Here is a 27,281-nt window from a genome sequence, read left to right as displayed (position 1 = left end):
AATGGCCTCGCCGCCTTCCTCATTACACAACCGCAGGCCGCCATGTGGCGCCCTCCAGATGGCCCCTCCGCTGCCCCGGGATCCTGTAAAACAAAAACAGAAGAAGAGGTTTGTGAGAAGGTAGCCTCTTTCTAGCCTTGTTACCCCCACTTTTGGCCTGTTTGTGAGTGTATGTCAGGATGTTTGTCACTGTTTTCACTGTCTCACTGGGATCCTGATAGCCAGGCCTCAGTGCTCATAGTGAGAACACTATGTTTTCAGTATGGTTGTTATGTGTCACTGGGATCCTGCTGGTCAGGACCCCAGTGCTCATAGGTTTGTGGCCTATATGTATGTGTCACTGGGACCCTGTCACACAGGGCCCCAGTGCTCATAGGTGTGCATGTATATGTTCCCTGTGTGGTGCCTAACTGTCTCACTGAGGCTCTGCTAACCAGAACCTCAGTGGTTATGCTCTCTCATTACTTTCAAATTGTCACTAACAGGCTAGTGACCAATTTTACCAATTTACATTGGCTTACTGGAACACCCTTATAATTCCCTAGTATATGGTACTGAGGTACCCAGGGTATTGGGGTTCCAGGAGATCCCTATGGGCTGCAGCATTTCTTTTGCCACCCATAGGGAGCTCTGACAATTCTTACACAGGCCTGCCACTGCAGCCTGAGTGAAATAACGTCCACGTTATTTCACAGCCATTTTACACTGCACTTAAGTAACTTATAAGTCACCTATATGTCTAACCTTTACCTGGTAAAGGTTAGGTGCAAAGTTACTTAGTGTGAGGGCACCCTGGCACTAGCCAAGGTGCCCCCACATTGTTCAGAGCCAATTCACTGAACTTTGTGAGTGCGGGGACACCATTACACGCGTGCACTACATATAGGTCACTACCTATATGTAGCTTCACCATGGTAACTCCGAATATGGCCATGTAACATGTCTATGATCATGGAATTGCCCCCTCTATGCCATCCTGGCATTGTTGGTACAATTCCATGATCCCAGTGGTCTGTAGCACAGACCCTGGTACTGCCAGACTGCCCTTCCTGGGGTTTCACTGCAGCTGCTGCTGCTGCCAACCCCTCAGACAGGCAGCTGCCCTCCTGGGGTCCAGCCAGGCCTGGCCCAGGATGGCAGAACAAAGAACTTCCTCTGAGAGAGGGTGTGACACCCTCTCCCTTTGGAAAATGGTGTGAAGGCAGGGGAGGAGTAGCCTCCCCCAGCCTCTGGAAATGCTTTGTTGGGCACAGATGTGCCCAATTCTGCATAAGCCAGTCTACACCGGTTCAGGGACCCCTTAGCCCCTGCTCTGGCGCGAAACTGGACAAAGGAAAGGGGAGTGACCACTCCCCTGACCTGCACCTCCCCTGGGAGGTGTCCAGAGCTCCTCCAGTGTGCTCCAGACCTCTGCCATCTTGGAAACAGAGGTGCTGCTGGCACACTGGACTGCTCTGAGTGGCCAGTGCCACCAGGTGACGTCAGAGACTCCTGCTGATAGGCTCCTTCAGGTGTTAGTAGCCTTTCCTCTCTCCTAGGTAGCCAAACCCTCTTTTCTGGCTATTTAGGGTCTCTGTCTCTGGGGAAACTTTAGATAACGAATGCATGAGCTCAGCCGAGTTCCTCTGCATCTCTCTCTTCACCTTCTGATAAGGAAACGACCGCTGACCGCGCTGGAAGCCTGCAAACCTGCAACATAGTAGCAAAGACGACTACTGCAACACTGTAACGCTGATCCTGCCGCCTTCTCGACTGTTTTCCTGCTTGTGCATGCTGTGGGGGTAGTCTGCCTCCTCTCTGCACCAGAAGCTCCGAAGAAATCTCCCGTGGGTCGACGGAATCTTCCCCCTGCAACCGCAGGCACCAAAAAGCTGCATTTCCGGTCCCTTGGGTCTCCTCTCAGCACGACGAGCGAGGTCCCTCGAATCCAGCGACACCGTCCAAGTGACCCCCACAGTCCAGTGACTCTTCAGCCCAAGTTTGGTGGAGGTAAGTCCTTGCCTCACCTCGCTGGGCTGCATTGCTGGGAACCGCGACTTTGCAAGCTACTCCGGCCCCTGTGCACTTCCGGCGGAAATCCTTCGTGCACAGCCAAGCCTGGGTCCACGGCACTCTAACCTGCATTGCACGACTTTCTAAGTTGGTCTCCGGCGACGTGGGACTCCTTTGTGCAACTTCGGCGAGCACCGTTTCACGCATCCTCGTAGTGCCTGTTTCTGGCACTTCTCCGGGTGCTACCTGCTTCAGTGAGGGCTCTTTGTCTTGCTCGACGTCCCCTCTCTCTGCAGGTCCAATTTGCGACCTCCTGGTCCCTCCTGGGCCCCAGCAGCGTCCAAAAACGCCAAACGCACGATTTGCGTGTAGCAAGGCTTGTTGGCGTCCATCCGGCGGGAAAACACTTCTGCACGACTCTCCAAGGCGTGGGGGATCCATCCTCCAAAGGGGAAGTCTCTAGCCCTTGTCGTTCCTGCAGTATTCACAGTTCTTCAGCCTAGTAAGAGCTTCTTTGCACCAACCGCTGGCATTTCTTGGGCATCTGCCCACCTCCGAGGTGCTTGTGACTTTTGGACTTGGTCCCCTTGTTCCACAGGTACCCTCAGACAGGAATCCATCGTTGTTGCATTGCTGATTTGTGTTTTCCTTGCATTCTCCCTCTAACACGACTATTTTGTCCTTAGGGGAACTTTAGTGCACTTTGCACTCACTTTTCAGGGTCTTGGGGAGGGTTATTTTTCTAACTCTCACTATTTTCTAATAGTCCCAGCGACCCTCTACCAGGTCACATAGGTTTGGGGTCCATTCGTGGTTCACATTCCACTTCTGGAGTATATGGTTTGTGTTGCCCCTATCCCTATGTTTCCCCATTGCATCCTATTGTAACTATACATTGTTTGCACTGTTTTCTAAGACTATACTGCATATTTTTGCTATTGTGTATATATATCTTGTGTATATTTCCTATCCTCTCACTGAGGGTACACTCTAAGATACTTTGGCATATTGTCATAAAAATAAAGTACCTTTATTTTTAGTATAACTGTGTATTGTGTTTTCTTATGATATTGTGCATATGACACTAAGTGGTACTGTAGTAGCTTCACACGTCTCCTAGTTCAGCCTAAGCTGCTCTGCTAAGCTACCATTATCTATCAGCCTAAGCTGCTAGACACCCTATACACTAATAAGGGATAACTGGGCCTGGTGCAAGGTGCAAGTACCCCTTGGTACTCACTACAAGCCAGTCCAGCCTCCTACATTGGTTGTGCAGCGGTGGGATAAGTGCTTTGAGACTACTTACCACTCTTGTCATTGTACTTTTCATAAGAGAAAAATATACAAAACAAGGTCAGTGTATATACACATAGCCAAAAAGTTTTGCATTTCCTCTTTTCACTCTTTTCTAAGTGCTGAAAAGTACTTCTAAACTTTCAAAAAGTTCTTAAAAGTTTAAAAAGTTTTTTCAGTCTTTCCAAAAAGTTCTGAAAACTTTTTTCTCTTTTGCTATCACTTTAACTCTCTCTAAAAAATGTCTGGCACAGGCCAAAAAGTTGAACTGTCCAAACTTGCATATGATCACCTTAGCTGGAAAGGAGCAAGGAGTCTCTGCATAGAGAGAGGTTTGAGTGTAGGGAAGAATCCTTCCTTAGAACTGTTAATTAATATGCTTAGAGTACAGGATAAGGCCATAAGTGCCCAATCTGTAGAAAAAGTAGCTAATGGTTCTCAATCTGATCCAGGGACTCCCCCAGGAAAAGGTTCAGGAAAGAAACTTCTCAGCCTGCCCATTACTAGACAGTCTAGCATAGTTGGTACAGAGGTTGAATCACATCATACTGATGATGTGCTCTCACATTATGCTGGTAGCCAAGCTGTTAGGGTGCCCCTTGTAAGGGACAGGTCTCCTTCTGTTCATTCCCATCATACCTCTGTATCTAGAAATGTCCCTCCCACCCACCCTGATGACAGATTGTTAGAAAGGGAGCTCAATAGATTGAGAGTGGAGCAAACCAGACTGAAGCTCAAGAAGCAACAGCTGGATTTGGATAGACAGTCTTTAGAAATAGAGAGGGAAAGACAGAAGATGGGTTTAGATACCCATGGTGGCAGCAGCAGTATTCCCCATAGTCATCCTGCAAAAGAGCATGATTCCAGGAATCTGCATAAGATAGTTCCCCCTTACAAGGAGGGGGATGACATTAACAAGTGGTTTGCTGCACTTGAGAGGGCCTGTGCTGTACAGGATGTCCCTCAAAAGCAGTGGGCTGCTATCCTATGGCTATCATTTAGTGGAAAGGGTAGGGATAGACTCCTTACTGTGAAAGAAAGTGATGCCAATAATTTTACAGTTCTTAAGAATGCACTCCTGGATGGTTATGGCTTAACCACTGAACAGTACAGGATAAAGTTCAGAGAGACCAAAAAGGAGTCTTCACAAGACTGGGTTGATTTCATTGACCATTCAGTGAAGTCCTTGGAGGGGTGGTTACATGGCAGTAAAGTTACTGATTATGAAAGCCTGTATAACACAATCCTGAGAGAGCATATACTTAATAATTGTGTGTCTGATTTGTTGCACCAGTACCTGGTAGACTCTGATCTGACCTCTCCCCAAGAATTGGGAAAGAAGGCAGACAAATGGGTCAGAACAAGGGTGAACAGAAAAGTTCATACAGGGGGTGACAAAGATGGCAATAAGAAGAAAGATGGTGAAAAATCTCAAGATAAGCATGGGGATAAGGGTAAAACCAAAGATCCCACTTCAAATCTTAAACACTCTTCAGAGGGTGGGGATAAAACAAATTCTTCCTCTTCTTCCCAACCTGCACACATTAAAAAGCCTTGGTGCTTTGTGTGTAAAAACAGAGGCCATAGGCCAGGGGATAAGTCCTGTCCAGGTAAACCCCCTGAGCCTACCACCACTAATACATCAAGCTCTAGTGCCCCTAGCAGTAGTGGTACTAGTGGTGGGACTGCTGGCAACAGTCAAGCAAAGGGTGTAGTTGGGTTCACTTATGGGTCCATAGTGGAAACTGATGTAATCAGTCCCAAGACAGTTTCTGTCACACCTAGTGGCATTGGCCTTGCCACACTGGCTGCTTGTCCCCTTACAATGGATAAGTACAGGCAGACAGTTTCAATAAATGGTGTTGAGGCCTTGGCCTACAGGGACACAGGTGCCAGTTTCACTTTGGTGACTGAAAACCTAGTGCCTCCTGAACAACACATCATTGGACAACAGTATAAGATTATTGATGTCCATAACTCCACTAAGTTTCTTCCCTTAGCTATAATTCAGTTTAGTTGGGGTGGAGTTACTGGCCCTAAGCAGGTGGTGGTATCACCTAGCTTACCTGTAGACTGTCTCTTAGGTAATGACCTAGAGGCCTCAGGTTGGGCTGATGTAGAGTTTTATGCCCATGCAGCCATGCTGGGCATCCCTGAGGAATTGTTCCCTCTCATTTCAAGTGAAATGAAAAAGCAAAGGAGAGAAGGCCTGAAAACTCAGGATCCCTCTCCATCAACAGGTAAAAAGGGTATCACAGTATCCCCTAACCACCCTACCATTCAGGATACTATTCCTGTGGTGGGAGAAACCTCTCCTGGGGTGGCACCTGTTCCAAGGGAATCATCAGCTGGCATAGATGGACTCCCTGAGGTAGAAGTACCTCTCTGTGGGATAACTAACATTGGTGACAAAAAGAGCACCATTTTAGTTAACATGGAGCATCCCTCCAACCCTCCCAGAGAAACTTTAGTGCAGAAACCCTGTACTGCCTCACAACACTTAGGACAGCATCCCTGCCCTAGTGTGGAGCTCATAGGACAGCATCCCTGCCCTGCTCCAACTCAAGAGAAACAGCATCCCTGTTCTCTCTTCCAGCCAAATGGACAAAGTTTTTGTCCAGCTATGGCTTTACTGAGACAGCATCCCTGTCTGGCATTTCCATCATTACAAATAGGTTCAGTGGATAATTCCCACTGCTCTAAACTAAAACTTACTGATAGAAACTCTGAAAATACATCTTCACATTGTTGGTTAGCTAAAAAACTTCAAACAGGGTGGTTTACATCCCCACAGGGAAGTAACCATATAGTGGATGATAAAGGGAGTAACCAGTCTATTGCAGAGCTACTCTCTACTTATCACCACTTAGACAATAAAGTCTCAACTGGCCAAGGTTAGCCTTATTGTCCTTCGTTTGGGGGGGGGTTGTGTGAGAAGGTAGCCTCTTTCTAGCCTTGTTACCCCCACTTTTGGCCTGTTTGTGAGTGTATGTCAGGATGTTTGTCACTGTTTTCACTGTCTCACTGGGATCCTGATAGCCAGGCCTCAGTGCTCATAGTGAAAACACTATGTTTTCAGTATGGTTGTTATGTGTCACTGGGATCCTGCTGGTCAGGACCCCAGTGCTCATAGGTTTGTGGCCTATATGTATGTGTCACTGGGACCCTGTCACACAGGGCCCCAGTGCTCATAGGTGTGCATGTATATGTTCCCTGTGTGGTGCCTAACTGTCTCACTGAGGCTCTGCTAACCAGAACCTCAGTGGTTATGCTCTCTCATTACTTTCAAATTGTCACTAACAGGCTAGTGACCAATTTTACCAATTTACATTGGCTTACTGGAACACCCTTATAATTCCCTAGTATATGGTACTGAGGTACCCAGGGTATTGGGGTTCCAGGAGATCCCTATGGGCTGCAGCATTTCTTTTGCCACCCATAGGGAGCTCTGACAATTCTTACACAGGCCTGCCACTGCAGCCTGAGTGAAATAACGTCCACGTTATTTCACAGCCATTTTACACTGCACTTAAGTAACTTATAAGTCACCTATATGTCTAACCTTTACCTGGTAAAGGTTAGGTGCAAAGTTACTTAGTGTGAGGGCACCCTGGCACTAGCCAAGGTGCCCCCACATTGTTCAGAGCCAATTCACTGAACTTTGTGAGTGCGGGGACACCATTACACGCGTGCACTACATATAGGTCACTACCTATATGTAGCTTCACCATGGTAACTCCGAATATGGCCATGTAACATGTCTATGATCATGGAATTGCCCCCTCTATGCCATCCTGGCATTGTTGGTACAATTCCATGATCCCAGTGGTCTGTAGCACAGACCCTGGTACTGCCAGACTGCCCTTCCTGGGGTTTCACTGCAGCTGCTGCTGCTGCCAACCCCTCAGACAGGCAGCTGCCCTCCTGGGGTCCAGCCAGGCCTGGCCCAGGATGGCAGAACAAAGAACTTCCTCTGAGAGAGGGTGTGACACCCTCTCCCTTTGGAAAATGGTGTGAAGGCAGGGGAGGAGTAGCCTCCCCCAGCCTCTGGAAATGCTTTGTTGGGCACAGATGTGCCCAATTCTGCATAAGCCAGTCTACACCGGTTCAGGGACCCCTTAGCCCCTGCTCTGGCGCGAAACTGGACAAAGGAAAGGGGAGTGACCACTCCCCTGACCTGCACCTCCCCTGGGAGGTGTCCAGAGCTCCTCCAGTGTGCTCCAGACCTCTGCCATCTTGGAAACAGAGGTGCTGCTGGCACACTGGACTGCTCTGAGTGGCCAGTGCCACCAGGTGACGTCAGAGACTCCTGCTGATAGGCTCCTTCAGGTGTTAGTAGCCTTTCCTCTCTCCTAGGTAGCCAAACCCTCTTTTCTGGCTATTTAGGGTCTCTGTCTCTGGGGAAACTTTAGATAACGAATGCATGAGCTCAGCCGAGTTCCTCTGCATCTCTCTCTTCACCTTCTGATAAGGAAACGACCGCTGACCGCGCTGGAAGCCTGCAAACCTGCAACATAGTAGCAAAGACGACTACTGCAACACTGTAACGCTGATCCTGCCGCCTTCTCGACTGTTTTCCTGCTTGTGCATGCTGTGGGGGTAGTCTGCCTCCTCTCTGCACCAGAAGCTCCGAAGAAATCTCCCGTGGGTCGACGGAATCTTCCCCCTGCAACCGCAGGCACCAAAAAGCTGCATTTCCGGTCCCTTGGGTCTCCTTTCAGCACGACGAGCGAGGTCCCTCGAATCCAGCGACACCGTCCAAGTGACCCCCACAGTCCAGTGACTCTTCAGCCCAAGTTTGGTGGAGGTAAGTCCTTGCCTCACCTCGCTGGGCTGCATTGCTGGGAACCGCGACTTTGCAAGCTACTCCGGCCCCTGTGCACTTCCGGCGGAAATCCTTCGTGCACAGCCAAGCCTGGGTCCACGGCACTCTAACCTGCATTGCACGACTTTCTAAGTTGGTCTCCGGCGACGTGGGACTCCTTTGTGCAACTTCGGCGAGCACCGTTTCACACATCCTCGTAGTGCCTGTTTCTGGCACTTCTCCGGGTGCTACCTGCTTCAGTGAGGGCTCTTTGTCTTGCTCGACGTCCCCTCTCTCTGCAGGTCCAATTTGCGACCTCCTGGTCCCTCCTGGGCCCCAGCAGCGTCCAAAAACGCCAAACGCACGATTTGCGTGTAGCAAGGCTTGTTGGCGTCCATCCGGCGGGAAAACACTTCTGCACGACTCTCCAAGGCGTGGGGGATCCATCCTCCAAAGGGGAAGTCTCTAGCCCTTGTCGTTCCTGCAGTATTCACAGTTCTTCAGCCTAGTAAGAGCTTCTTTGCACCAACCGCTGGCATTTCTTGGGCATCTGCCCACCTCCGAGCTGCTTGTGACTTTTGGACTTGGTCCCCTTGTTCCACAGGTACCCTCAGACAGGAATCCATCGTTGTTGCATTGCTGATTTGTGTTTTCCTTGCATTCTCCCTCTAACACGACTATTTTGTCCTTAGGGGAACTTTAGTGCACTTTGCACTCACTTTTCAGGGTCTTGGGGAGGGTTATTTTTCTAACTCTCACTATTTTCTAATAGTCCCAGCGACCCTCTACCAGGTCACATAGGTTTGGGGTCCATTCGTGGTTCACATTCCACTTCTGGAGTATATGGTTTGTGTTGCCCCTATCCCTATGTTTCCCCATTGCATCCTATTGTAACTATACATTGTTTGCACTGTTTTCTAAGACTATACTGCATATTTTTGCTATTGTGTATATATATCTTGTGTATATTTCCTATCCTCTCACTGAGGGTACACTCTAAGATACTTTGGCATATTGTCATAAAAATAAAGTACCTTTATTTTTAGTATAACTGTGTATTGTGTTTTCTTATGATATTGTGCATATGACACTAAGTGGTACTGTAGTAGCTTCACACGTCTCCTAGTTCAGCCTAAGCTGCTCTGCTAAGCTACCATTATCTATCAGCCTAAGCTGCTAGACACCCTATACACTAATAAGGGATAACTGGGCCTGGTGCAAGGTGCAAGTACCCCTTGGTACTCACTACAAGCCAGTCCAGCCTCCTACAAGGTTGCGCTGCTCTTGCGCCCTCACCCCCCTCCTGTGACACCGCTCACCTCTTCCTCCCGAAGTTCTCCTTCTTCTCATTCATCCCCTTCCTCCTCATAATCAAGATCAATCTCCTCATCTCCCTCCCAATCACATCTATTCAAGCCAAAGCCCCTGGGTTTCGCTGCAATCTCAGCTGTAGCTTCCTGACCCTCATGGCGCCAACCATCCGTGTGGTACCCACAATCCCTTGGTGTAGAGAAGGCCGCCGAAGACCCCTCTATAGCTTCCGACCAACGTGATGAGGCCGTATTGCGCCCCGTTGGCATCTGTTTCTTTCTGCCCACCTCAAATGCTGGCATTGATCTGCTTCCTCCCCGTGACTGTGTGTGCCACTGGGGCTTCCCGCGCCGGCCACCCCTCCGGCCGCAAAAGCCTCCTGACCCCTCCCTGTGTCTTCCTGCGGTACCCAAACCCAACTCCCAGCTCCTGAGCTGGATGGCGGCGGCCCCCTGGCGTCACCAAACTCCCCAAGCCTTTTATTCGTCTCACAAATGGCCCCGTGTTCCTCCCGGTCCCTGCACAATTGTGGCCACCTCTGTTTCCGCGACAGCCCTGCGTTGCTCCCTGATCCTAGCCTCGAGATCCCAGGCCTCTGCGGGGTCCCAGCCTCCTAAAACCGTGGGGCCCATGGGAATGACGCCCGTTGCCCCCTCTGCTTCCTTTGACTTGAGGGTCTTGCCCGCCTTGGGCACTGATTTTGGTTTGGATGCTCCCCCCCTACTCTTCGCTGCGTACTTCCCCCGTTTTTTGGCCAGTGCTCCGGGGCCCCTGTCGGGGGCAGGTTCCTCCTTTGGGCAAGACAAATCCAATGGCACCCCAGCATTGCTGGGGGCCGGCATGGGCTGCCCCTCTGGCTCTGTGTAAAATTCAGGGCCCACAGGCCCTCCCTGCACCATCTGTTCAAATTGGGGCCCTACAGGGTCATTAGTAGGGGGCACGGCCCCTGGAGTCCCCTCAACCAATTGGCCCCCATCCCTCCCTCCCTCCACCTGTAATTGGTGGCCTGGCGTGCCTCGCGCTCGCTCCCAGGGGGTGCTAACAAGTTCATGGGCCCCCCACTCCTCCCCGGCATCCAATGTTGGGGAATGGCAAGCGCCAATAACAGCCGCTATGCGGCTCGATGCGGCACGCGTCGGCCGAGCCATCCCATCCCAGGCCTGGTCTAAGACCCCAGGCCTGAGCAGGTCAGATCGGCCAGCTTCGCCAAGTACGCGAAGCGCGGCCTTCACCGCCTCGGCATCATGGCTGGTTGCCATGGCGCCCACGCGGTAGTAGCGGCTCAAGCCGCGTCTAATCACTTTTTCAGCCGCGAAGCTGGAAAGCCTCACGGCCCCTTCCGCACCCTGCGGCGTGCACTGCAGGCTTTAACAAGTAGAATTTGGGGAAATTAAACTCCTGCAGCAGAGGCTTGCAAAGTTGCCCCCCCCGAGCCGCTGCCTTACCGCTACATGTGGTGGCAGGACGAGCCTGCCCCGCCACCTCACTATCACCTGCTGGCCTCGCGGCCAAAAAGGGGGTGTACCCTCACAGGCCCTACACGACCCAGGAACGACCAAATTCCGCCCCGTCAAACAGTCGGAAAGAGGTCGTTCCTTTCCCCCACCCTCCTTTTAAACCCTTCCCTAAAGACCTCCCCCACTTACCTGTACCCAATCCTGTCTCCTTCTCGTCACTTCCTCTCCTGAAAGAGCCCGCGGAGACACTAGAGTGGGGCTCTCTTCTCCGTGGGCCCCTCCATTCTGCCCAGCCCTAAGTGGGGCGGGCGGAACAACAGTTTGACGGAGAGAGTACTCTGTCACTTTTGCAATTTAGTACATTCTTTGTGATGTAGTACCCTCTAAACCAGGGCTTAAGTTTGTAAAACCTTGAGGTAAAATGAGCCAAAAAATCTAAGAACATACAGAAGGTTTAGACATATGTGTATACAATATTTTTAAGGCAGTAAAGTACGTAGAGAAATACATTTATAGAGTAACAGTTCCTGACTGACAGACATGTTATTACCTGTTAGCAAAATTATTACAAAATTGAACTCCTGTTAATACAACATTGTTTTGACTACATTTTTTGCATTTTAGCTCCTCGATGCTATGAAGTTTGGTAGCATTTCTGTAATAAAACGTTATGTTTGTAGTTCCCGTGCTTACTGTCTCAGTCCCCACCCTGGGGTAGAGCTGTTGTTTCTTGCTTCAAACATTTTGTCAGATGCACGTATTATTCTAGGACAAGTCATTTGTTAAGATTTTATGAGATTCCTGAAGGGCAGGTAACTGCTGTGATCTCAGATAAAACACGTAAAATATGATGGTAGAGAAAGGACAAGAGAGCAGGTATTTTTGAGGAGGTATTTTGAGGGTTGGGAAGGAGTGCTTTGCCCATCTGGCCTCTGCTGCTTGAAAGGCTCCAGCTCCCCCACCTTCTGCGAAAACTCCAGGTGTGCGATGGACATCCTTTCCCCAACTCTGCTTCCATACCGGTCAATATATGTTCCTTCATTGTCACAACTTGTGAGCTTCCCTCCAGCGGTTAATGGCGCACTCCTCGTCTGACAATGCCTGCCCCCGCCTGTCCAGTACGTGTGGTGTCAATGGTGCTGTCTGGAGGAATAGGAAAGTCATTTGAAAAACGTCTATCAGTGAATTGACATACCATGCACCTAATCACTCTATGCAAAACGAGCCCCTACTTCAACCATGCCATGAACCTAATAAGCCTATTAGGAACCTTTGGACATTTGCTGAAAGCACATCTAATTACACGGGCTGTGGACTCACATAATGCCAGATCTCTACTGCCTGCATTCACTTTACTTGCTGCCTTTCTGCCTCAGACCAATGTTTGGCTTCACAATCCTGTTTTTCAGGAAAGAACTTTTACCTTTGGTCTCACAAGCAGTGATTCACAGTGTTGACATTCGTTAGTGGTTCCTAACTGACATTGTTATTTTGGGAAACACTGAGTCGTGTGTTTTCCAGGACCTTGGCCCTTCCTTGTATAGTACAAATTAAAATAAAGTAATAGGAACTCAAGTTTATTTTCTGGCAAACGTATAGTATTGACGGTTTTGGTAGTCTTCTAGGGGTGTTATGTTATGTGATGTATAGCTCACTATCACCTGCAAGGATTTCCTGGTGTGATGTTGATATAAGAGAGACAAGGACCAATTAAAACACTGCTGGTCGTTGAGGATCTTGAGGAGTGAGCAGTCACATGAAAAACAAAGCGGACAGGAACAGACCTTAACCTTTGAAGAACAGTATATAGCTTCAGTGATTATTCGCTAGAGAGGGGTAGCAAACATTTAATTTTATTGATTTCAGTTCAGTCATGAATATATTGTCCTGTTTCATTCCTATATAAATATGTATGCGCACGCACAGATTTAAAAACAAAACGAATCCTCTTTGAAAACTTTAACTGGTGTAAAAGTATGCTTTCAAATAAACCTCGGATTTAAAGATAAGGGGTTGCGTTGTGGCCAATTATAACCCTCCACCCCTTCGTCTTGACCTGCATCTTAAGTCGTACACTCCCGGGCATTCATTGATGTCAGGAGAGAAATTTCTTCTTGATGTTCCAAGATTGCATTTGAAGTTCTCTGGGAGGTCAGCCCTTCGCTGTTGCAGTGGTCATAAAATACAAGTGTCAACCTTGCAGAAGTTTAAGAAGGCACTGAAGTCCTTGATTTTTCTGTGCTTACCTTAGTTCTCTGAGCAGCAGGTTCTTTTGGGTTACAGCTTATGAGGTTTTGATTTTTCTCCACTTGCTACCAAGGTATCCCTCAGGGTGTTTGCGCTTTCTAAAATCATTAACCTAACATAACAATCCAGTTCAAATTGTTTCTGCTGTGCTAACTACAGATGTTCTTGACTTCCCAGAAGGAAAATGTAAAAGCCTAATTAGTAAAGTGAAGAATTAGCAAGAATTGCTGGTGAATCTGTGTCTTACAACAGAGTAATATTAAGGTTGACCCATCCACTAAAGAACTAAAGGCACAACTCATAAGGCTCAGAAACTTTTAAGACCTTTTTAGATATTCTTCCATCTTCATTTTGCTCTCTTCAAATTGTGTAGATGTAACACTACCACTGACAAAGCAAGACACATACATAGATGTATGTATGTATGTATGCTTGTATGTTTGTATGTATGTATGCATTATTGCTATAGTGTGGACCTAAGCAAAAGGCAGTGGAGCATTATGCAAGGTCAGAGTCAAACCTAAAGTTAACAAGTAATTGGAGAGAAAGCTGGATTGTCAATGGTTAATGCCTTGTGATCTAGTGTTCTTTGAGGAGGTGAGTCGGTTACTATTTCCTAAGTTCGAGCATTGTTGTTTCAGATATTGGGTGCATAGACAGAAGAGACCTGCTGTCTTGATTTTTTTCTTTTTTTACACTTCTTAGTCCCCAGTCTGATGATGCCCTGGCTGTGGGTGTGCCTGCCGAGAAGGTGAGTTTGTCTGCAAGATAGGCGGGGGTGCTGGTCATGATGGTTGTAAAAGGTGCTGCTGGTTTTGAAGATGGTGTGGAACAGCAAGGGATGCCTGTGGAGCTCCATCAGAATGGTGTAAATAATTTCTCATTTGTCACCTAAGGATTATTAATAATGCAATTTACTAATTCGAGCCTCACATTCCATTGCAGTAATGAGAAAAAAGTAAGGGAATTTCTTCTACACAACTATTAAAAGTCACAAAAGACTAATAAATATAGGGCCAAAACCTTACCATGTCTTGCCAATTGTACCTTTTTGGCATTGCTAGATGACATTGATGTCATTCCCTAACAAAGCCATTGAGTTCTATGATGGGTTTCTCTATATAAAGACAAATTCACTAAGAATATATCACAAAAAAGATTGATTAGTGAATAAATTCTACTCACAACTTATTATTCTGGCCTGGGTCTGAGATGACCCATACAGATAGATTTGTTCCAGATTGCAGGTGATGACCTATAGCCATCCCATTGGAATTGGGCCTTGTCTTGTGGTGGCTGAGGGTGACACTTGATCGATACTTTGGGATAGGTGCATTGTTTTAGTATCAGGACCATGTGGCACACGTTAATAAACACCTTCACATTACTTTGTTACTATCTGTCCTAGTTCTGTGGGCAACCCACAAAATGCACAAAGATGTCATTACAAATCACAGTATTCTTTTCCCAGGCCAACAGATCCTGTAGCCAATGTAGCTATTTATTGTGGCTAACTATAAAATAAACTATGGCACCATACATCTGCTTTGCTCATGTACGATTTACTTTTTACTGTTGCTGGGATTGAAGATCAGAATATGTCCTCACCAGTAAATGCCAAGTGAGGAACCCCTCTTTCTTCTTCTGCAACAGAACCATCTAACTGTATTGAACGTGACTGAAGCAGGGGCGGCTCCACTGTTTAGTGCAAGGGGTGTTGCCTCCTCTAACACCAGTATTAAACATAAATAAATATAAAATTATTTTTCGGCAGTGTCTGTACTTTTTTGCTGCCGCAGGCCTGGTTAATGCATGATGATGAGTGAAGAGGGCAGGGCATGGATCTGGGCTTAAAATTATTGTCAGCACATCAGAGCAGCTGAATCTGGTTGACACTTATTTCAAAGTGCGCATATCAGGTTGGACGGCTGCCTTTTAGCGACCAACCCAACATGCGCACTAAATGTGTCTCCCCATCTGCTCATAAAGTGAGCCGGGTACATTACAGCTGCAGCCTCCCGGACTCCTGATGAGTGTTGAGTTCGCCTGCCCGGGCCAATCCTGACACTCCTCTCAAGCTGTAACATAACAGCAAGAGAGCTGTGTGTGGATTGGCTCAGGACACACCACTGGGCCTCTGCTCCAGTGGTCGGAACATGGCCAATCACTGCATGACTTTCTTTGAAGCCATGCAGTGATTGACATTTCTGTCCCTTTCTGTTTTACCTCTTTGTGCACAGCGCCTCTAACGGCATTGTGCATGACATTGGAGACGGGACTAGGGAAAGGCAGAACGAGTGAGTGATGCATGCCAGGCCACACATAAGGTACTGCCCATGATTACTTTCTGTTTATGCATAATTTGAAGTGTCTCACCCCAATTCAGCATTAGAAAAAATACACCTGTTATGAAAACGTTCATGCCATGTTCTGTTGTCATGCGCTGACTCGGGCCACATCTGTATTAACCCCTTTCCCGCCATGGACATATCGGTTACGTCTTTGGCTGCGGCGCTGAGTCACCAAGGACGTAACCGTTTCGTCCATGGACTGGCTCATAGGGGAGCGCTATCGATCTCCCCATGAGCTTCCCTCCCCCCTCCTATGGCCACACATCTGCTTTGCTCATGTACAATTTTGGCTGTTGCCTGTCACAGGCGCTTGGCCCATCTACACAAGTGAGTTATAATTTTTACCGGGAGACTGAGGGGAACGTTGGGTGGTAGGAAATATGTGCTGGTCCGGTGATCCCACACAGAAATGTGGGAAAAATTTGTTTTTTTTAGCTAAATTTGAGGTTTGCTGAGCATTCTGGGTAAGAAAACATTGGGGGATCCATGCAAGTCACACCTCCCTGGACTCCCTCGGGTGTCTAGTTTTCAGAAATGTTTGGGTTTGGTAGGTTTCCCTAGATGGCTGCTGAGCCCAGGACCAAACATGCAGGAGCCCCCCAGCAAAAACAGGTTATTTTGTATTTGATAATTTTGATGTGTTCACATAGTGTTTTGCGGCATTTCCTGTCACGGGCACTAGGCCTACCCACAGATGTGAGGTTCCATTTTTATCGGGAGACCTGGAAGAATGCTAGATAGATGGAAGTTTGTGGCTCCCCTCAGGCTCCAGAACTTTCTGTAACCGAAATGTGAGGGAAAAGTGTTTTTTTGCCAAATTTTGAGGTTTGCTAAGGATTCTGGGTAACAGAACATGGTAAGAGCAGCACAGGTTAGCCCTTCCTGAGTTCCCCTAGGTGTCTAGTTTTCTGAAATGTCCAGGTTTGCTAGGTTTCCCTAGGTGCCGGCTGAGCGAGAGGCCAAAATCCACAGCTAGGCACTTTGCGAAAAACAGGCCAATTTTCTTTGGGAAAATGTGATGTGTCCACGTTGTGTTTTGGGGCATTTCCTGTCGTCGGCAATAGGCCTACCCACACAAGTGAGGTAACATTTTTATTGAGAGACTTGGGGGAATGCTGGGTGGAAGGAAATGTGGATCTCCTCTCAGATTCCAGAACTTTTAGTCACCAAAATGTGAGGGAAAAGTGTTTTTTCTTGCCAAATTTTGAGGTTTGCAAAGGATTCTGGGTAACAGAACCTGGTGAGAGCCCCACAAGTCACCCTATCTTGGATTCCCCTAGGTGTCTAGTTTTAAAAAATGCACAGGTTTGGAAGGTTTCCGTAGGTGCGGGTTGAGCGAGAGGCCAAAATCCACAGCTAGGCACTTTGCAAAAAACAGGTCAGTTTTCTTTGGGAAAATGTGATGTGTCCACGTTGTGTTTTGGGGCATTTCCTGTCGCGGGCAATAGGCCTACCCACACAAGTGAGGTACCATTTTTATCGAGAGACTTGGGGGAATGCTGGGTGGAAGGAAATGTGGAGCTTCTCTCAGATTCCAGAACTTTTAGTCACCAAAATGTGAGGAAAAAGTGTTTTTTCTTGCCAAATTTTGAGGTTTGCAAAGGATTCTGGGTAAAAGAACCTGGTGAGAGCCCCACAAGTCACCCTATCTTGGATTCCCCTAGGTGTCTAGTTTTAAAAAATGCACAGATTTGGAAGGTTTCCGTAGGTGCGGGTTGAGCTAGAGGCCAAAATCCACAGCTAGGCACTTTGCAAAAAACAGGTCAGTTTTCTTTGGGAAAATGTGATGTGTCCATGTTGAGTATCCTGTTGTAGGAAAATCTTGTAGGATCTACACAAATGACCCCTTGCTGAATTCAGAATTTTGTTTAGTTTTCAGAAATGTTTAGCTTTCTGGGATCCAGCATTGGTTTCACGCGCATGTCTAACTGGAAGGAGGCTGAAAGCCCCAAAAATAGTAAAAATGGGGTATGTCCCAATAAAATGCCAAAATTGTGTTGAAAAATTTGGTTTTCTGATTCAGGTCTGCCTGTTCCTGAAAGCTGGGAAGACGGTGATTTTAGCACCGTTAACCCTTTGTTGATGCCATTTTCAGTGAAAAGACCACAAGCCTTCTTCTGTAGCCTTTTTTTTCCCATTTTTTAAAAACGAAATTTGTGCTGTATTTTAGCTAATTTCTTGGTCTCCTCCAAGGGAACCCACAAACTCTGGGTACCTCTAGAATCCCTAGGATGTTGGAAAAAAAGGATGCAAATTTGGTGTGGGTAGCTTATGTGGACAAAAAGTTAGGAGGGCCTAAGCGCTAACTGCCCCAAATAGCCAGAAAAAGGCCTGGTACCTGAGGGGGAAAAGGCCTGGCAGCAAAGGGGTTAAGGAGACATTAGACTTCAATTGCATGCGCAATAACAAAAAAACGTGTCCTTTGAGATTATTTTAGCAACTACATTTTTAAAGATCATTTGAAGGAAAACCTATTTCCAGTGACCGGCATTCACCGTTTTAAACTATTTATGATTTCTATACGGTCTACCGGCACGATTTGTTAGTCCACTTGGCACCTGAACCTGATTCGAAAGCACATTACAGATCAAAAGGAATCATGTTTCTATAAAAATAGGAAAGTGTCAGTTTCACTGCTAGCCTGGACCTAATAAAGGAGTCAAGCGACCGGTTCCTTCACTATCATTATACATGTGATCAGGCACCCTCTATTACGGTTTCCAATAGAGAATTACTCATCATGACTGCGCATTGAAAAACTCTCACGTTTCAAAATTCTTAGGACTGTGAACTAATTTGCATATTGATGACAATTGCTTGCAATTGAGAATTACAGCAGTGCAATGGGAAGCAGACAGATGGACGCTGTATTGAACAGCCTCTGGCGGTGTGCAGCAATCCAAACGGAAGCACCCCATCATCAGAATATGACGGACTATACCTTGTATGTTATGCTTTTTAAGTTTTTGCCGTAGTGGTGCACTTAATGAAAAAAAATGGTATGGAGCGAGACTTCTAGAATTCCGGTATGGGACACTTTGTATTTCACACCCATATCCAAACAGTGCATCATGCTTCTTTACCTGTGGGTGCAAAAATTAGGCACTGATATATTAGAGTGCAGATCGACACTCATTAAGTACGTAGCTCGTAATTTGAACTTTTCCTAATAAATAGGTGCTTTTATAAAATTAGTAATTTGAAAATAACTCATTTACTGAATGCCATTTCTTCTCTATTTTCTGCGAGCAGGGACAGAACGTATGGCATTCATAGCCACATCCAAATAGGTAATTGGAAACATATAGGCAGTGGAAAATTGTTGTGACCTTGGATTGATTGGGATAACTAATGGGAATGGATAAAGAAATGTTTGACTGTTTATCCTTTGCAGTGGTCTCAGACGTAGATGGTAGCTCCACCTGTCCACGCCATGAAATGAGTCTGTCACATGGCTTGTGAGAAGAGCCTGCAAGAACTGAATTTACGAACATCATGAGAGAGACCACATTATCACATATTGCCTCCTTAACACAGGTCGTGAGTCCGAAATTATAATAGGGGGCATGGCTAGTGCTGTAACACTTGTGATCACTAGTGTGAAAGCAGATTTTTCTGAGTGTCCTTATTTGCATTTTAGTATGGTGTACAAACAAACCATTTTGGAATGACAAAAGTAATTGGCATGTGCCTGCAAAGTAAAGCAGATGATATGTTAATAACAGCTGTTGTCTCATGCAACTGAATCATTACACATAGTTGCAGTCTCTGCCCAGGAGAACACAGTTTGATAATTTGTGGCAAAACAGTCATCCTCCACTTTTACGCCCCACCACTTTCACCAACTGCCACTGGACTGAAGCCATGATGTGTATCAGAAGTCATCATTGCCATTGCAAATCTCATTCCCTTACATTCGTCAACGTTCAGTGTGGAGTACTGAGAGGCAATGTCATGCAGCCAGGTTGTTCCCCTGACTCTCTCTACAACTGAAGCTTCCTTGAGAAGATCTTGATAACAGTGATCATCAATTCTTCAGAGATGACATTGTGGGATGGAAGGGTATTCCCTGACTTCCAAGGAATGAGTGAAGGAGGCAGCAAGATGAGGCAGATAGTTCTCTGGATTGCTCACTGATGTTTATATAAGTAGTGGTAGAATTTCCACTACCGAATATTACCAGCTGTGGATAGTTCTGATGTCAACATTTGTAGCCCGCATCTCTCTGTTAGACAGTTCAAAAGGATATATGTTCCACTTGGAAGTTTACCTTAATTGACAAGTTACAGTGTTGAAAGTGTCTAGTTAACTTCACCAATTGAAAGTGTCTAGTTACTTCCCCAAAGTAGAACAAGTAGTAGTAGGTGGAATTATTTCAATACTACTAGGAGACGAAATTAGCACCTTAAAAACCACATATTTTGAGAATAATTTATTACTCCATGAGTAAATCTGACACCTTTCATTTCCATATCATTTACCATCCACCATACTGAGTCTCATAATTAACAAACTATTACAACCTTATAGTAATGGTGAAAATGAATTAATTCACAATGGGGCAAACAAACCCTTGAATGACAGTGCCAAAAAAGCACCCAAATATTCCATCTGCCAGTGCGGTCAGAAAGTGCACGTTCTCAAGAGACGTCTTTCAAACTAGACTGGTCCGATCAAATGGATATAGATTTCGAAATCATCACATCAAAAAAGTTAATTATAATTTTAAAACATGCTCACAATATAAGAGACAAAATAAAATGGTTAACTCTAAACAACAGTACGTTAGCATAGATAATGAAACACTATAGGATCTCAATGAAATTGTCAAAGAAAATACAAGATAAAGGAAGGGGCATGTCTCATGGAGAAAGGTCTCTAGCCATGCTGTGAAAAATAACACCCGAGAATCTATGGACAACCAGTATATGGCTGCACACAAAAAGCCTCTGGAAATATACCAAAGATACAATAGTAGCTCAGGGCCTGATGTACAACTGATTTGCGACTCGCAAATCAGTTGCAATCCGCTTTGCAAATGCAGGGCCGGCAGTACTCAATGTACAACAAGCATTCGCAAAGCCAAAATAATGATGCAAGCATTTTGCCATTCGCAAAAATAGCTACCGTTTTTTGCAGAGCACAGTTAGAGAATCCCTAATTGCGATTCACAAAAGTGCATGTACAAACGTGTGACAATTTGCGATTAGTCACAAAATGGCCTGTTTGCCCATGCGGTTTACCCCCAATTCAAAATAGGTGGTAACCAGCACCAACCTATAAAAAAAAGCCCCAGAATGCATCAAGGACTTCCACTATGGCTGCCCTGAGGATACTGGCTGCTCAGCAGAAGAGGTGGAGACAGGAGAGGATATTTAGGGTCAGGCTGACCCTGTTTGAGAAGACAGGGGAGAAGATGTTTGAGCAATTCAGACTGAGAAGCAACAACCTGGAGCTAATAGCCACCTTAAAGCCACACCTTGAGAGCAGTGCACAGTGTAGCAATGCACTTCCCCCCATGTCCAGGACTTGTGCTCCCTCCATCTATTGGCCAGTGGTAGTTACCAACATGTCATAGCAGTTGCAGGAGGGGTGTCGCAGAGTGCACTGTTGTGTTTTGTCAACAAATTCCTAGACACCATGCTCCACCACATAGACCATCACATCTATCTTCCCAGGGATGATTTGGTAATGCAAAATACAAAAGAACAATTCTACCGGATTGGCAGAATCCCACAGGTCATTGGGTGCTTAGAAGGGAGCCATGTGCCTATATGTCCCCCATCTCGCAAGGAATACATACTCTGTAACCGAAAAAGCACACATTCCATGAACTTTCAAGTCATCTTCAATGCACAGAACATCATCCGAGAAATTCTGGGCAAGTATCCATGTCTCCTATATATTCAGACACAGTGGCCTATACCAACGACTAGAAAGAGGGGAATTTGATGAAAGATACCTACTATGTACTGGAATGTAAGGTTCACAGTAAAATCTTGTAGTACTATCATTTCTCTGTATGTTTTCTCACCCTCGTACATGTCTCACCAGGTGACAGTGTGTATGCCCTGCAGCCATAATCCTGACACCATACTTGTCAACCAAAAATCCACATTAAAGGTGCTATAACATGGCACATAGGTGCGCCAGGGCTGTGATAGAACGTGTGTTTGGCCCTCTGAAATAGCACTTCTGGTGCCTACAAAAGAGTGGGTGAGCCTTGCAGTGTGCTCCTGAAACTGTGTGCAAGATTGTGGCAACCTGTCCACGCTATTGCCTGCAGGTGAGGCTTACACATAGAGGTATCCGACTCTGAGGATGATGTCCGTGCTCTACTTGCCCAACAGCCAGTTGAGGAAAGCAGAGGAGCAGAGGGGAGAAGGCGCAGGGTCCAGATAGCAAGACATTACTTTGATTGAGAAGAAACATGTACACAATGCCTTCCATGAAAAAAAAACAATTATTTGTTTAAAAAAAAAATAGGTAACCCTTTATTGTCAGGATATGCAATACCAAGGATGGACCCCTTGTCCACCATAAGAGACATGACTTAAGTTGTTGCACATGTGCGGTTACACCACTACAAAAAGAAACAGAAATGTAAACACCACACCGGCACACTGTCAGTGTGCAATTACTTCTGTGAAGTACATCTGGCATCGGGGCGTGCTGCCTGTTGAAGGTGCAGGTTGACGGCTGCTGCTCCCATGCAGTACATGTGTGTCTGCAGTGGACACGCTAATCAGGCTGGACACCTCATTGTCTGGTGCTTCACCAGTAGCCCCACTAGCAATGCTGGCTGTCTTGAATGCCTCCACAGCTGCAGTAATCTGTTCCAGGCCTCATGCCACATCACCGCTGTGGTGGCTCATCTCTACCTGCAGGGCCAGGGTGTTTCTAGTGTGCTGAGTGGTAGCCCGCCCTGGCCACCCAATTGCTCTTGTCATTGCTGCCAATCAGGTAGCTTGGCTGTGCTCCTGGCGCCTTAGCTAGTGTCTGTCCTCTGACAGTTCTGTGCTCAATAGCCTGTGTAAGGGCATCACATTTTGCATCCAGGTAGGCCTGGTTATCAGACATCTGGTGGGTGATGATTGGAAGTCCCTGAGTTAGTTTGCGGTTAACCAACCTGATTTGTTTTTGCTGCAGGTGCTGAACTTGCAGCATGGCCTGTTCTAGCCCGCCAGAATCAGCCTGGTTCCTGGATCCTGTCTGAGAGCCAGAGGCCTGCCCAGCCTGCTGGCCCATACGTGCCTGTTGAGTTAGGTGCAGCGGGCAGACCCTGGTGACAGGAATGCTTTGAGGAGTGGATTGTCGTTAGACTCCCAGGGGCATATTTATGAGCCTTTAGCACTTAATGTGACACTCCGGTGGCGCTATGCCCTGTGCCATATTTACAAGGTGACGCTAAGCCACTTTTTGTGGTTGAACGCCACCTTGTAAATACAGCCCCTTCACATGCAGCACTTTGCGTGGAAGGGGCATGCAATGGGTGTTTCTGTGAGCGTGCCACAGCAACACCCATTGCATTTTGACAATGCCCAGATTTACGTATTTTCTTAAACCTGAGGTCCTGCCAAAATCTAACGCCACCCCAGGGGTGGCATTATCAAGGCGCAACGAGGAGGAATACTTTTATTCCTCCTCGTTTTTTTATTTTTCTATGTGTGCTGCATTCTGCAGCATGCATAGAAAGAGCAAAATGCCAGAAATGATTGTTTATGTGCGGGAAGGTGTCCCTTCCTGTGCATAAACAATCACTTCAAAATGGCACTTTGGCACTTCTGTGTGTGCTGCATTCTGTAGCACACACAGAAGTGCCAAATTGCCATTAGTGATTGTTTATGTGCAGGAAAGGACACCTTCCCACACATAAACAATCGAACCCCTCAACACAGACATCCTTGCACAATGGTGCAAGCTGCGTTGACACTAGGCAGCTCAATTTAGCACCAGCGCAGGGGGAAATGCAGGGGTGAGCCGTATTTATTAGTTTCAATTATTTATGTGTGTTTCAAAAGTGACACAGCGCGTTGCTGCCAATTTTGATGCAGCACTGCACTGAACAACTTTTCAGTAAATCTGCCCCCCAGAAGTTCTATTGCAGTGTCCTGGGGTGAGCTGAATGCTGCACTGGCATGGACTTGTGAAGTTCCTCTCAGACTCAGGTGCACCTCACCCCGCCCTTCCTCCATCTGTAACTGGCCCGCTCCCTCGTCATGCTCACTTTCCTGTGGCTCCCCAGGTGTTTCTATGTGGTAAATGGGGAGATTAATAAAATACACGAGTGGTACACTGGTTCATTGGTTATACTACATTATAGCAACCAGTTACAGACTCGTAAATTGCGAGTTCAGTAGTAGCAATGTGACTCGTTTGCATTTGTGGGCCAGTTTTATATGCACATTGGAAATCATGACTCGCAATTTGTGAGTCGCAATGTTTCGAAAATTGTGATTCGCTATTTCTAGACATCGTACATCTGGCCCCTAAGTTCTCAAGGCTCACAATAGACATCCATATACATTTTCAAAGGCTCCAAAGTGAGCAAAATTCAGATATTTATCTTTTGCATAATTATGTGAAATTTTGCAAAATTATGTGAAACTAGGCGACTGCAAATCTGTCATTTCACACTATGTTTTAGCATTATTTGTGTCCTCACACTGGTTTTTGGAGCGAGGACTAATTTAAACAAAAGCACCACAAACAATAGCTGCTTGAGTTCTGTTGTTCCTGTGTTCTCAAGGTAAATTTTTATCATGAATGGCTCATTCGCAGTAAATGTTTACTGTGAAAGTTGCGTAATTGTCCTATAACCTACGGGTAATCATAATTACTCCTGATGTCCTTGTCCCATTCAGCACTAGTGAGATATTTACTATCTCACGTACGGAACAAAAAAGGTTAGAGGTATGTTTGTATGCTCTCCGCCCTCTTTTACTGGAGGCTATATAGGTAGCACTTACCCAGCATTCTGCCTGGACTACCAAGTCCCCAACCTATGAAGGCCGGCAGCCCAAGTAGAGGGAGGCATGATGAATAGGATAAGGACATCAGGACCAGGAGAAAAAAAGATAACTGGTAAGTGATAGGCCTTCATAGAAAACCACAGAAAAAAAGCATAAAATAATAGAATAAATACACCAGAAACTAACTGAATAATGCAGCACCACAAGGGATCTATTCAAGACAGAAACAGGAAACATCAAGACACAGACTGCAGTACCCCCAAGTTTGTATCATCACATAACACATTCTGCAACCTTTAATGTCTCACAAAAATTTTAGGGGAAGCCCAGGTAGCAGCCCTACAAATTTCTGAAATGGACACCCCTCTCAACTCTACCCATGAAGCAGCAAGCCTCCTGGTAGACTGACCCTAAACCCAGCTGGGGGAGGAGCACCAGACACAATATAAGCCAAAGCAATCACCTGCTTGATCCAGTGGCTGATAGACATAGAAGAAGCCCTGTCCTCCTTTGAAGACGAACCAAAATAAATAAACAAAGAATCAGTCTTACAAAAAGTCTTCATCCTGTCCAAGTACACCAACAGGGCATGACATACATCCAACAGGGACCATTGTGTCCTTAAATCTGACTCAGCACCATCCCTCAAAGCTGGGAGAACAGCCTCCTGTGACATATGAAACTGGAAGGCCATCTTAGGAACAAATGAAGGACCCAACCGAAAAACCACACAACCCTTTGAGAAAGAAAGATACTGCTCCAAAGCCATCAAGGCTCCCAGCTTCTCAAGCCACCTTGCAGAGGTAATGGCCATCAGGAAAACAACCTTGAGCGTGAAAAACTTAACATCCACCAACTCAAAAGGCTCAAAAGGGGGAGAAACCAATGCCCTCAGAACAAAAGGGACATCCCAAAGGGGAAACAAAGATTTCACCAAAAGCCTGGCCAGGGAGAAACTGCACAACAAAGAAGCCACCAAGTCTTCAGTATATGTCAAATTCCCCCAAAGGGCCCTGAGAGCCCAGAGAGCAGTCCATTTGTGCCCCCAAAGTGGAGACCGATAGATGCTTCTCAAAACCTTCCCACAAAAATTGTAAAACATCACTGAATTGGCAAGCCAGTGGAGCCAGCAATAGAAGTGCACACCACTGCTGGAAACTACCCCAGTGCTGCTCATAAGTGCACAAAGTGGCAAGCTTGCAGGAATTCTGGATGGCTACTGCCACTTTCCCTGCAAACACCACCTCTCAATTTGCTAACTGACAGATGGAACTTCAGAAGAGACAGGAAGGGGACAGACCTGAGAGGAAATGGAGAGCACAGGACCAACCAGGGACCGTGGATCACCAGCAGCTTGAGCCAAGGAAACCATGACCTCCGGGGCAAAAAAGGAACCACCACAATCATGTCTTTGTCTTCCCCCAACAACCTGGCCAACAGAGGAGAGATCAAGGGCACTGGGGGATAGGCATACAGTAGACGATCCGCTCACCGGAGAGTCTGCACTTCCACCCCCTAGGCCCCTTCCTGAGGACCCAAAGAAAAGAACCTGGGAATTGAGCCGGGACGCATTGAGGTTGAGAAAATGCAAACCAAACTTCCCACACAACTGATGAAATACCTCTCTGGTCATGGACAGCTTCTGCGAAGGAGGAAACAATCTACTGAGGGAGTCTCCCTTCCCATTGTACACTCCCCAGAAATACACTGCCACGAGTGACTGCAAGGAAGCGTTCCCCCTAAAGAAAAATCATGGTAGCAACAGCATTGAGGGACCATGAATGAACACCCCCCTGGTTGTTCAGATAGGCCACTGTAACCTGATTGCCCAATTTGACTACCAGATTGAACCCCTCTAAGGCAGACCCGAAGTCCATCATGGCTCTGAGTTCCCTCCAATTGGAAGAGAGCCTGCTGTCCATGAACGACCATGTTACCTGAAGTGATCTGGCCCCCAGCGTAACCACCCCATCCAAGGGAACTGACATCCATTGTAAGCACCAAAGGAGGGTCCTGCTGAAGCTCCACCCCCTGCTCAGGTTGAGCGGCTGAGTCTACCATCTCAAAACATCCACCACCTTCTCCGTCACGGAAACCACACAATCGAAATCCCCAGACCAGGGATCCCAAAAAGTGTGCAGATGCTACCACGGTGCATGGAGGTTGATCGGGCCCTGGGCATTGTGAACACTGCTGCTGCCATATGTACCAACAGCCTCAACCACAGTTGCACAGGCAGCGATGGACAATCCATGGCTTGCAAGCCAAGGGCCTCAGGGCCTCTGCCCTCAGCCCCAGAAGAAACACCCTGTTGAGGTCTGTCAGAGAAGAGGCCCGATTAATGTCATATACCTGGAAAGAACTAGTTGACACTTTCCTGATTGATGAGAAAGCCATGAGCCTGAACCTGTGAGTAGAAGAAGTCCAGATCCTGAATCAACTGAGTACGTGTGGTAGCATGCAGCAGCCAACCGTGCAGGTATGGGTACAGGTGGACCCCGCGCAGATAACACCAAGGGAGCCACCACTTTCGTGAACACCCAGGGTGCTGATTTCAGCCCGAAAGGCAAGTCCTGGAACTGAAAATGACTACCCTGGATGCAAAACCGTAGATACTACTAGTGAAGAAGATGAATGGGGACATGGTAATACTCATTCTGCAGATCCAGTGTACATATCCAGTGATCCCTCAGCACCAGGGGAATTATCCATTTATGAGTCTCCATCTTGAATGGTAATGCCACTGCAAACTTGTCTTCAAGCCCAAAACCAGACGAAAGCCCCCTGTGGACTTTAGTACCAGAAATATTCTTGAATAAAAACCGTTCCCTTGCTCTGCCCGAGTGACTTCCAA

Source organism: Pleurodeles waltl, chromosome 1_2 (genome assembly GCF_031143425.1).
Source record: "Pleurodeles waltl isolate 20211129_DDA chromosome 1_2, aPleWal1.hap1.20221129, whole genome shotgun sequence".
NCBI lineage: Eukaryota > Metazoa > Chordata > Amphibia > Caudata > Salamandridae > Pleurodeles > Pleurodeles waltl.
The sequence above is the reverse complement of the archived record's forward strand: the minus strand, read 5'-3'. Positions refer to the sequence as shown.